Source organism: Nomascus leucogenys, chromosome 16, assembly GCF_006542625.1.
Source record: "Nomascus leucogenys isolate Asia chromosome 16, Asia_NLE_v1, whole genome shotgun sequence".
In the NCBI taxonomy this organism is placed as follows: Eukaryota; Metazoa; Chordata; class Mammalia; order Primates; family Hylobatidae; genus Nomascus; species Nomascus leucogenys.
In genome coordinates, this window is record NC_044396.1 from 95036416 (window position 1) to 95046440 (window position 10025).

Consider the following 10025-nt stretch of genomic DNA (forward strand, 5'->3'; position numbering starts at 1 on the left):
GGGGGGACACGAGGAGGTAGATGAACGGTCTGAGTCACCAGGTACAACTGTAGGGACCAGCCCCACAGGGTCGGCGGGTCTCTCCCTGTGTGCGGCGACGAGAGAGTGTAGAAGTAAAGACACAAGACAAAGAAATAAAAGAAAAGGCAGCTGGGCCCCGGGGGACCACTACCACCAATTCGCAGAGACCGGTAGTGGCCCCGAATGTCTGGCTGTGCTGTTATTTATTGGATACAAAGCAAAAGGGGCAGGGTAAAGAGTGTGAGTCATCTCCAATGATAGGTAAGGTCACGTGGGTCACGTGTCCACTGGACAGGGGGCCCTTCCCTGCCTGGCAGCCGAGGCAGAGAGAGAGAGAAGACAAAGAGAAAGACAGCTTATGCCATTATTTCTACATATCAGAGACTGTTAGTACTTTCACTAATTTACTACTGCTATCTAGAAACAGAGCCAGGTGTACAGGATGGAACATGAAGGTGGACTAGGAGCGTGACCACTGAAGCACAGCATCACAGGGAGACGGTTAGGCCTCCGGATAACTGAGGGAAAGCCTGACCGGTGTCAGACCCTCCACAAGAGGTGGAGGAACAGAGTCTTCTCTAAACTCCCCAGGGAAAAGGTGACTCCCTTTCCCGGTCTGCTAAGTAGCGGGTGTTGTTTCTTGACACCTTTTGCTACCGCTAGACCACGGTCCGCTTGGCAACGGGCATCTTCCCAGATGCTGGCGTCACCGCTAGACCAAGGAGCCCTCTGGTGGCCCTGTCTGGGCATAACAGAAGGCTCACACTCTTGTCTTCTGGTCACACCTCACTATGTCCCCTCAGCTCCTATCTCTGTATGGCCTGGTTTTTCCTAGGTTATGATTATAGAGCAGGGATTATTATAATATTGGGATAAAGAGTAATTACTACAAACTAATGATTGATGATATTCATATATAATCATATCTAAGATCTATATCTGGTAGAACTATTCTTGTTTTATATTTTATTATACTGGAACAGCTCGTGTCCTTGGTCTCTTGCCTCGGCACCTGGCTGGCTTGCCGCCCACATACAACCACTGTACCCCATTGTGACTGCCCCTGTGTCTGACACAGATTTGGGGTGGTCTGGAATGTCCCTTGACCTCCTTAGGCACTCATGAGTTTCTAGTTGAGCAAATAAAAAGTCCAAGATGCCCAGTTTGATCTGAATCTCAGATAAACAACAAATAGTCATTTTTACCAATGTTTGGGACATACTTATGCTAAAAATTGTTTATCTGAAATTCATATTTAATTGGGCATCTTACCCCATTGACCCTAATTAGCAAATCACATCCAGGAGTACGGGGCATGGCTGGGTGGTGGCTGTCACACTGTGCAGTTGGAGGGACCAGGACGTCTTGGATGGAGGCATCTGGCCAGTGTGGAAGGCCAGGACCTGGTCACGAGATGTGGCTCCTGGCATGGCAGGGCAAAGACTGCTGGTCATCTGAGCCCAGCCCTGACCCCAGGCTGAGACGGCCGTCCACCCAGACCATTCTGAGCCCAGCCCTGACTCCAGGCTGAGACGGCCGTCCACCCAGACCATTCTGAGCCCAGCCCTGACTCCAGGCTGAGATGGCCGTCCACCCAGGCTGTTCTGAATCTAGCCCTGACTTCAGGCTGAGACGGCCGTCCACCCAGACTGTTCTGAGCCCAGCCCTGACTCCAGGCTGAGACGGCCATCCACCCAGGGCGTTCTGAGCCCAGCCCTGACTCCAGGCTGAGACAGCCGTCCACCCAGGGCGTTCTGAGCCCAGCCCTGACTCCAGGCTGAGATGGCCGTCCACCCAGACTGTTCTGAGCCCAGCCCTGACTCCAGGCTGAGACGGCCATCCACCCAGGGCGTTCTGAGCCCAGCCCTGACTCCAGGCTGAGACGGCCGTCCACCCAGACTGTTCTGAGCCCAGCCCTGACTCCAGGCTGGGACAGCCATCCACCCAGGGCTTTCTGAGGCCAGCAGAGCAGGGTGCCCCCACCACTGAGGTGGGTCTCTCCTGGGTTGACCCTCCCTGCCTCCAGCTGCACCTGGCCCACCTCCCCAGCACAAGGGAGGGTACTCTGTCCAGAGTGCAGTCCTGAAGGAGCCCCTCTCTCCCACCACCAGGGGAGACCAGTCTAACCCCTGACATGGGCATCATGGGAGCCCCAGCCAGGGCACAGAAATGACAGGCCTGGCCCACACCACAGGATGGCTGGTGGCTGCAGGAGTTCTGCCTCTTGGTGACCATCCAGAGGCTCTCTGACAACCCTGCTCAGATGTCCCTGGAGCCACATGGCAAGAGCTCTGCCAGAAGAGCCACGAGCCTGGCACTGTGTGGGCTCTGGCCCCTGGGGGGGCACCCATGCCCCAGGAGCCCCTCCCCGAGGCCATGGTCTCAGCAGGATGTTGCAGAGGCCTGAGGTCAGAGTGGCAGGTGGTGGCCTCAGGAACGGCAAGGAAGATGCTGAGTGCTGACGCTGAGTGGGCCAGCAAAGGGCTATTTATTGACCTTGAGAGGGGTGCCCTCACCCTGTGCGGGAGGCCGGCAGGGCCCCCGGGACCCACATTCTCTTCTTGCTTGGATTCAGGTGGCCCAGAGAGCTGAGGGGTTGGCCTTGGCTCCTCGGCAAGTCAGTGGCAAGCTGGATGGAGCCGGGGACTCCCACCCTGGGCCAGGGTTTCTCAATGACCCTGGGTCCCAAGCAGCCAGCGATGGGGCCCGGTCTCTGAGGCCCAGCTCTGAAAAGAGTGGTGTTGCAGGGAGCATGGGCTGGAGGGCCTGGGCCCGGAGGACAATGAGTTTAAGCAGGGATGTGTCCCCTGACAGGGAAGCCCCCACCTCTGCCCTGGCCACACCCTTCCCCTGATCTCATGGCTGAAAAGCCACACCAGAATTCCTGCAATTCAGTGAAGCAGCTGTTCAAAACCAAGCAGCTGGTGACGCACAGGGACAGAGGGTAGGGCTGCAGGGGAGGGGGCGGGAAAGGCCCTCACAGCAGAGCCCAGAGGAAGACTGACCCCAGGCTGAGCAGGAGCTGCACGCACAGGGCCCAGGGGCTGCCGGGACCGCCGCATTGCGGAGGTCTCCCTTGCAGCAGGAGATCTGGGAGGCCACGATGGCACTTGTAAGTTTCAGCAGGGGGAATCCGACGTCCTTCTGGCAGGAGGGGAGGCAGAGCTTGTTCTCCCCTCTCACTTTACCTGCGAGAGAGCAGGGTGGGGGATGAGCAGGGCCCTGCCCTGGGGCCTCAGGGGCTTTCTGCCGGGAAGCTCCGCACCCCAACATCTGCTGGCTGGGAGCCTGAACATCAAAGCCATCAGGACCAAGGCCATCGGAGCCCTTTCACTTAGGGGACGCTGAGGCCACCCAGGGAACCAGGGTTGCGGCAGAAAGGGCAGCAGGGTTTGAGTTCTTTCCCCAGGCAGCCCTCACCCTGCCCCTGCCTTGGGCCCCCGAAGCAGGAGCTGGGTGGGCTGTGGAGGGGAGCTGGGTGGGCTGTGGAGGGGAGCTGGGTGCTGCTTTTGGGAAACAGCTGCAGGCTCCAGGCTGGCTTTTTTTTTTTTTTTTTTTATCTTGTTGAGATGGAGTTTTACTCTTGTGGTCCAGGCTGGAGTGCAATGGGGCGATCTCTGCTCACCACAACCTCCACCTCCTGGGATCAAGGGATTCTCCTGCCTCAGCCTCCCCAGTAGCTAGGATTACAGGCGTGCCCCACCACACCCGGCTAATTTTGTATTTTTAGTAGAGACAGGGTTTCTCCACGTTGGTCAGGCTGGTCTCCAACTCCCGAACTCAGGTGATTCCCCCGCCTTGGCCTCCCAAAGTGCTGGGACTACAGCTGTGAGCCACCACGCCCAGCCAGGGCAGGCCTTTTCCTGCCTCACCTCACTGAAGGGTGTGGCCTGGGGACAGATGCAGCTCCGAGAGCTGAGGGTGCTAAGGGTGCTGAGGGCCTGGGCAGATGGCAGCCCCTCCCCAGTCCTCCCATGGCCTGGCTGATATCCCACCATTCCGGAGTCATTCCTTTAGCTTGAAGCTAACTGTCTCCAGGTTCTTCCAGGCAGGTAACTCACTGAATGCTCACAGCCTGCCCCTCTCCTGCATGGAGCTGGTGAGACCCATGTCACGAAGTGGGGACAAGGGGCAGAGGCCACTGGGGTCCCCAGAGTAGCTACAGCAGCCGGCGATGGGAGGTTACTGGCAAGTTGGTGTGGGCCCTGCTGCTGGGCACTGGGAGGGGCTGGGATGGTTTCCACAGTGATGAGGGCCCTGTGTCCGCCCCCTGCTCTAGAACCCGGAGCATCCCCTGTCCCTGCAGACCCACAAGCCTTAGGCTCAGGTTGGTGGCCCAGGCTCCTCAGCCTTGCGGTTCTTCCACCCTTCCCTGCACAGGCCCTGCCCCCAACGCCCACCCCACCCCCACTCCCCACCTCAGGAGCCACAGACCGGCCCCTAAAGTGCTGAGGGCTTGTAGGGGGACCTTGGTCCATCATGCATCTATCTAAGAAGTGCCCCTCCCTCCCCAGAACCTGCCCTCTGCCCCGGCACCCCAGGGACTCACTGCCAAAGACACTCACTTTCTGGGAGACACAGACCCCATCCAGGAAGGGGCACAAGACCACACTGCAGGAGGCCCCTTCCGAGACCGCCAAGCATCCGTAGCAGCGCAGACCCTGAGCTGGGAGACAGGGCAAGGTGGGTGACCACAGCACATGCCAGGACATACACCAATGCCCTGGTGAGCGTCCCATGCCCACAAGGGCACCCACTCTCACCACCACCCTTGTCCCACACCTGCCACCTGGACCCGTGGCCTTTGCAATAGCCCCACACACCTGCCTGCAACTGGCGGCCTGCAACCCTCCAACACGACCTCCTTGTCCAGAGGCACCAGCAGCCGCTGCCCAATGCCAAAGGCAAACCTGTGCCCAGGACCCAGTGAGTCCTCGGAAGTGAGCACAGCCAACACGCGCGGTAACAAGCACAGAGCAGGCACCAAACACAGCAGTCACCTCCGCCACTGGAACACTGAAGCCTGCCACCCCCAGCAGGCACGCCTTCCGAGCACACCCACCCGCAACTAGTTCCAGCACACACGGGGCAGCAGGAGCACGCTGGAACAAAGTCCCCTAAAGGCCCTTCTGCTTCTCACCTCTCCATGCTCAGCAGGGCCACCAGCAGGACCAGGGACAAGGTCTTCATGGCCTGGAGACTGCTCATTCTAGGGTGCTAGTGCACAGACAAGCTGCTGCGCATCGGAGCAGCCCTCGGCCACCTCACCCTCCTAGGGCTCGAATGCATCCTGCACAGCAGCAAAGCCAGAACATCTGGATCTCCATTTCCCACCCTGTCCTCAGCACAGTCACCCAAAGGAGAACTGTCTGCCTCACGCCCCAACCCCAGTCCCTATTCCTCCCTCCCATCCTTCCCTGCAATTCTCACCCAGAGCCCCATGGCTATACCGCACCTCCTCTCCTTAGCGCCCCCACCCAGGACCCTCCCAGGCCTGGTCCACCCCTCCTTACCTTCCTGCCTCTGGCTAATTCTCAGCCACTTGCCCTGCAGGCTTGCCAGAGAAAGGAAGGTGGGGCAGGGAGAGGCCCTGCCCTCAGCAGCTCCTCCCCTCAGGCTCTTCCTGATTGGCCCAGAACAAGGATGGGTGCGTAAATTTCCATTTCACAGCAACTTGCTACTGGAGCAATAGGTGACTCCAGGGCCAATTTACTTTTTTTTTTTCTTCTTTTGAGCTGGAGTCTCACTCTGTCACTCAAGCTGGAGGACAGAGGCACAGTCTTGGCTCACTGCAACCTCTGCTTCCCGGGTTCAAGCAATTCTCCTGCCTCAGCCTCCCTAGTAGCTGGGACTACAGGTGCCCACCACCATGCCCAGCTAATTTTTGTATATTAGTAGAGATGGGGTTTCACCATGTTGGCCAGGCTGGTCTCAAACTCCTGACCTCAAGTGATCCGCTCACCTTGGCCTCCCAAAGTGCTAGGATTACATGTGTGGGCCACGACGCCCAGCCCAATTTACCCTTTATACTGGAATTGGCAGTAGATGGGGCTGGTGGCTCACATCTGTGATCTCATCACTTTGGGAGGCCAAGGCAGGAAGATAGCTTGAGGCCAGGAGTGAAACCACTTTTGCAAGATTATAACATTGAGAGGAGGCCAGGCATGGTGGCTCATGCCTGTAATCCCAGCACTTTGGGAGGCCGATGTGGGCGGATCACAAGGTCAAGAGATTGAGACCATCCTGGCTAACATAGTGAAACCCCGTCTTTACTAAAACTATAAAAAAAATTAGCGGGGCGTGGTGGCGGGTGCCTGCAGTCCCAGCTACTTGGGAGGCTAAGGCAGGAGAATGGCGTGAACCCAGGAGGTGGAGCTTCCAGTGAGATGAGATTGCGCCACTACACTCCAGCTTGGGTGACAGAGTGAGACTCCAGCTCAAAAAACAAAAAAAAAAATGAGAGGAATCTAACATAACTGACTCCATCTTGCTTCTAATCTCACAAGCTAACCTGCCTTTGCTCAGGTGGCATAGGCCAAGCTAACTATGGGAGGAATTTAGTTCATAGTTTAGAGTAAGGATGGGCCAGGCATGGTGGCTCACACCTCTAATACCTTTAGGAGACCGAGGCAGGTGAATCACCTGAGGTCAGGAGTTCGAAACCAGCCTGGCCAACATGACAAAACCCTGTCTCTACTAAAAAAAAATAAAAATTAGCTGGCGTGGTGGCGGGCACCTGTAATCCCAGCTACTCAGGAGGCTGAGGCAGGAGAATCACTTGAACCTGAGATGCAAAGGTTGCAGTGAGCCGTTATTGTGCCATTGTACTCCAGCCTGGGTGACAAGAGCGAAACTCCATCTCGAAACAAAAATAAATGAATACAAATAAAAAGTAAAGTAAGGATGATAATAGTCTCTTCCCAAAACTACTCCACTCCTTGAGACCAAAGCTGCCTTTATAAAACTAATGAAAGGCCACAAGGTTAGCATTATGGTAGGGGCTTGATTTTTTTTTTTTTTTTTTTTTTTTGAGATGGAGTCTTGCTCTGTGACCCCGGCTGAAGTGCAATGGCGCCATCTCAGCTCACTGCAACCTCTGCCTCCAGGGTTCAAGTGATTCTCCTGCCTCAGCCTCCAGAGTAGCTGGGATTACAGGCGCCTGCCACCGTGCCCGGCTTTTTTTTTTTTTTTTTGTATTTTTAGTAGAGACGGGGTTTCACCATGTTGGCCAGTCTCAAACTCCTGAGCTCAGGTGATCTGCCTGGCTCGGCCTCCCAAAGTGCTGGGATTACAAGCGTGAGAGGCACGGCGCCTGCCCAAGGGCTTGACTTCTGCTCATGAGCCAGGATAGGTAGTCAAGGAAGTGACCATATCCTTGGGATGCAGCCACCGTGGCCCGTACAGTCAACACAGTAAGCCTTTGCATTTGCGCTGTGGTCCAGCTCGTCCAAGCAAAGCTAGCTCCAGGAGAGAAATTCCCCCTCCCCAGCTAGAGAGCAGGCATATTTGATTTTCCCTGTCCTCAGACTGACCCTTTGCTCATTATAACAGAAAACACACCCCTGGTGGAGATTTAAGATGCTAATGACATATGCGACATACAAGCAAGGAAGTGCAGCTACTGCGCGTGTGCACCCAGAGGACCCCCCCAGAACATGCTTCCTAGCAACGCCTCTGCCCACCCGCTGTGAGGAATCATGGAAGACTCCCACGGAGGAGCCTCCCTGGTGCCAGTCTCTGCTGTCTCGCCCTTACGAGCAGCCGGCCGTGAATCCTCTCTCTCAGGGCGTCCTATCTCTTCTGCATCGAACTTTCAAAATATTCTTTCTCCTTTGCAATACATTGCTCTGTGCTGCATCTGCTTGGCTGTGTGTCTCTTGTTTAAATTCTTTTAAACTAAGAAGACAAGAATGGAGGCCTCACAGCAGCCACCAGCGTTTCTGGTGCTGTGACTCGGATGGAGGTTTGTCTGCGTCATTCACTCCAGTTTCCCTTCCCCCCAGCGGGTACCGTGGCAGTGCCAGGCTCCCTGGTTGGCTGCCGCTGGTTTTCCCAGGGCTGTTTTCAGTCAAGCTCCGGGGAAGGTTTCTAAGTTGCCTGGACCGTTTCTGTGAATATATGTGCTGCTCTCCTCTGGCTGCTGCCTCTGCACCACTCATCATTATCCAACCACATCCGTTGCTCTCAACATTCAGTATTCGGGCTGTTTTGCTGCTTCGTTTCACACCTTTCTGGCCTCGTTTCAGACGCAGCTCGTTTGCTGTCCCTCTGGTAACACTCGGCCGCCACCTTGTGGCCATTGTGATTTATTGTCTGCTCGGGTTTCCTGTTTTACAAAATTTTCTTGTTTTTTCTTTTCTTTTTTTTTTTTGAGACGGAGTCTCTTTTGCCCAGGCTGGAGTGCAATGACACCACCTCTGCTCACCGCAACCTCCGCCTCCTGGTTCAAGTGATTCTCCTGCCTCAGCCTCCCGGGTTGCCGGGACTACAGGGGTCTGCCACCACAGCCGGCTAATTTTTTGTACTTTTAGTAGAGATGGGGGTTTCACCATGTTGGCCAGGCTGGTCTCGAACTGCTGACCTCAAGTGATCCATCCACCTTGGCCTCCCAAAGTGTTGGGATTACAGGTGTGAGCCACCGTGCCTGGCCAAAATCTGTTTTGAGGGACACATTAAAAATGCCCTGTCCCTCCAGACCTTATGCATTTTCCAACTCCTTCAGATGGTCCTTCAACTGGCGTTCTTTGCTGAACAAAAGATGCTCAGTCATGTAGATGCCAGGCTGTGGGGACTGCATCGGGCATTCCAGGCATTGTAATCGGGCGTCACCAATGGCCAACCAGTGAGGCAGGGAAAGGCTTGCTGGAGAGACGTTGGGCCCCCCAGCCAGCGGGGGGGCCACCTCAGTCAGGCCTGGAGACTTCCAGCGCCCATGAGACCCAGGACGGTGCATGCCAAATGCCCGTGACCTCCTAGGGCCCTGGTTTCATGGGGTTCAAGGGGCTGTCCCAGACCCTGTCATGGTCCAGCTTGGCTCGGGGACACCTGTGACCTCCTGGACTTTGGTATCTGTTTTTGTCATTGCAGGATTCTCTAGGCACCATGGGAACCACCTCCTTTACTCTCACTGAACACCCCTGGGATGTATCTGTAAAAACTGGAACACCTTTCGGCTAGGTGAGCTAAAAAGGAAAAGACATCTTTTGTTCCACTGTTTGGCCTGGGTACAAGTTAGCTGACAATGAAAAGTGGTCAGAGAGCGGAATTGTGAGCTTCATCGCCATCCTGCAGCTCCGTCTTTCCGTCTTTCCGTTGGAATCAGGGACAATGGTCAGAAGTACCCATGAGTGGGCATTTATGGCCTTACAATAGAACCTGGCTTTATGCAGCACCTGCAGGCTAAAATCCAGTAAGCCAGAAAGCCCCCCGGACCCATGTGAAGACCCTCTTTTATTAAAGGGAAGGGACTCCAGGCCCCATGGCCCAACTCCAAGTCCAGATAGGGGTTCTCAGGGCTCCACACCTCCTTCCGACTCCCCAGCACCCGCCACACTATCAGAGTCTCCTGTGGAATCTAATCCCGTTTCACTCCCTCCTTATGCTCCTCCTCCTTTCCAGGTACAATAGGGACTCACCCGGTTGGAGCAGCTCGCACTGGGACTTCACACCATCCAGGGCCAGAGAAACCGCTCCCCTTATGGGAGGTCCCAAATGGAGAGGGGACCATTATGGCACATGTCCCATAAATGATCTAATTTATGGACTCACATCAATAAATGAGCTAATCCAATGGAAGCAAAAACACAAAAACTCACCTTCTGTAGCAGAGAAATGGAGAGTAACCCTAGGAGTCCTCCCGAAACTGGGAGAAACACCCTGTCTGGTTGTGGGAGAAACAGCTCGTCCGGTTGTGGGAGAAACGTCTCGTCTGGTTGGCTCCTTTCCAGAGCAGCTGGACTCTGCACCCTGCAGGTGGCCTGGCTGCCTTAGGGCAGTCGCAGCCA

General features: G+C 55.7%; 1 long non-coding RNA gene across 1 annotated transcript; it reads left to right on the forward strand.

The window, feature by feature from the left end:
- Positions 1–2879: 2879 nt before the first annotated feature.
- On the forward strand, positions 2880–9823 carry LOC100595034. Its single transcript, XR_004026247.1, has 5 exons — positions 2880–2965; positions 3041–3133; positions 4536–4704; positions 9109–9198; positions 9640–9823. It is a non-coding gene; the product is annotated as a putative uncharacterized protein C8orf31 (long non-coding RNA).
- The last annotated feature ends 202 nt before the right edge of the window (positions 9824–10025 follow it).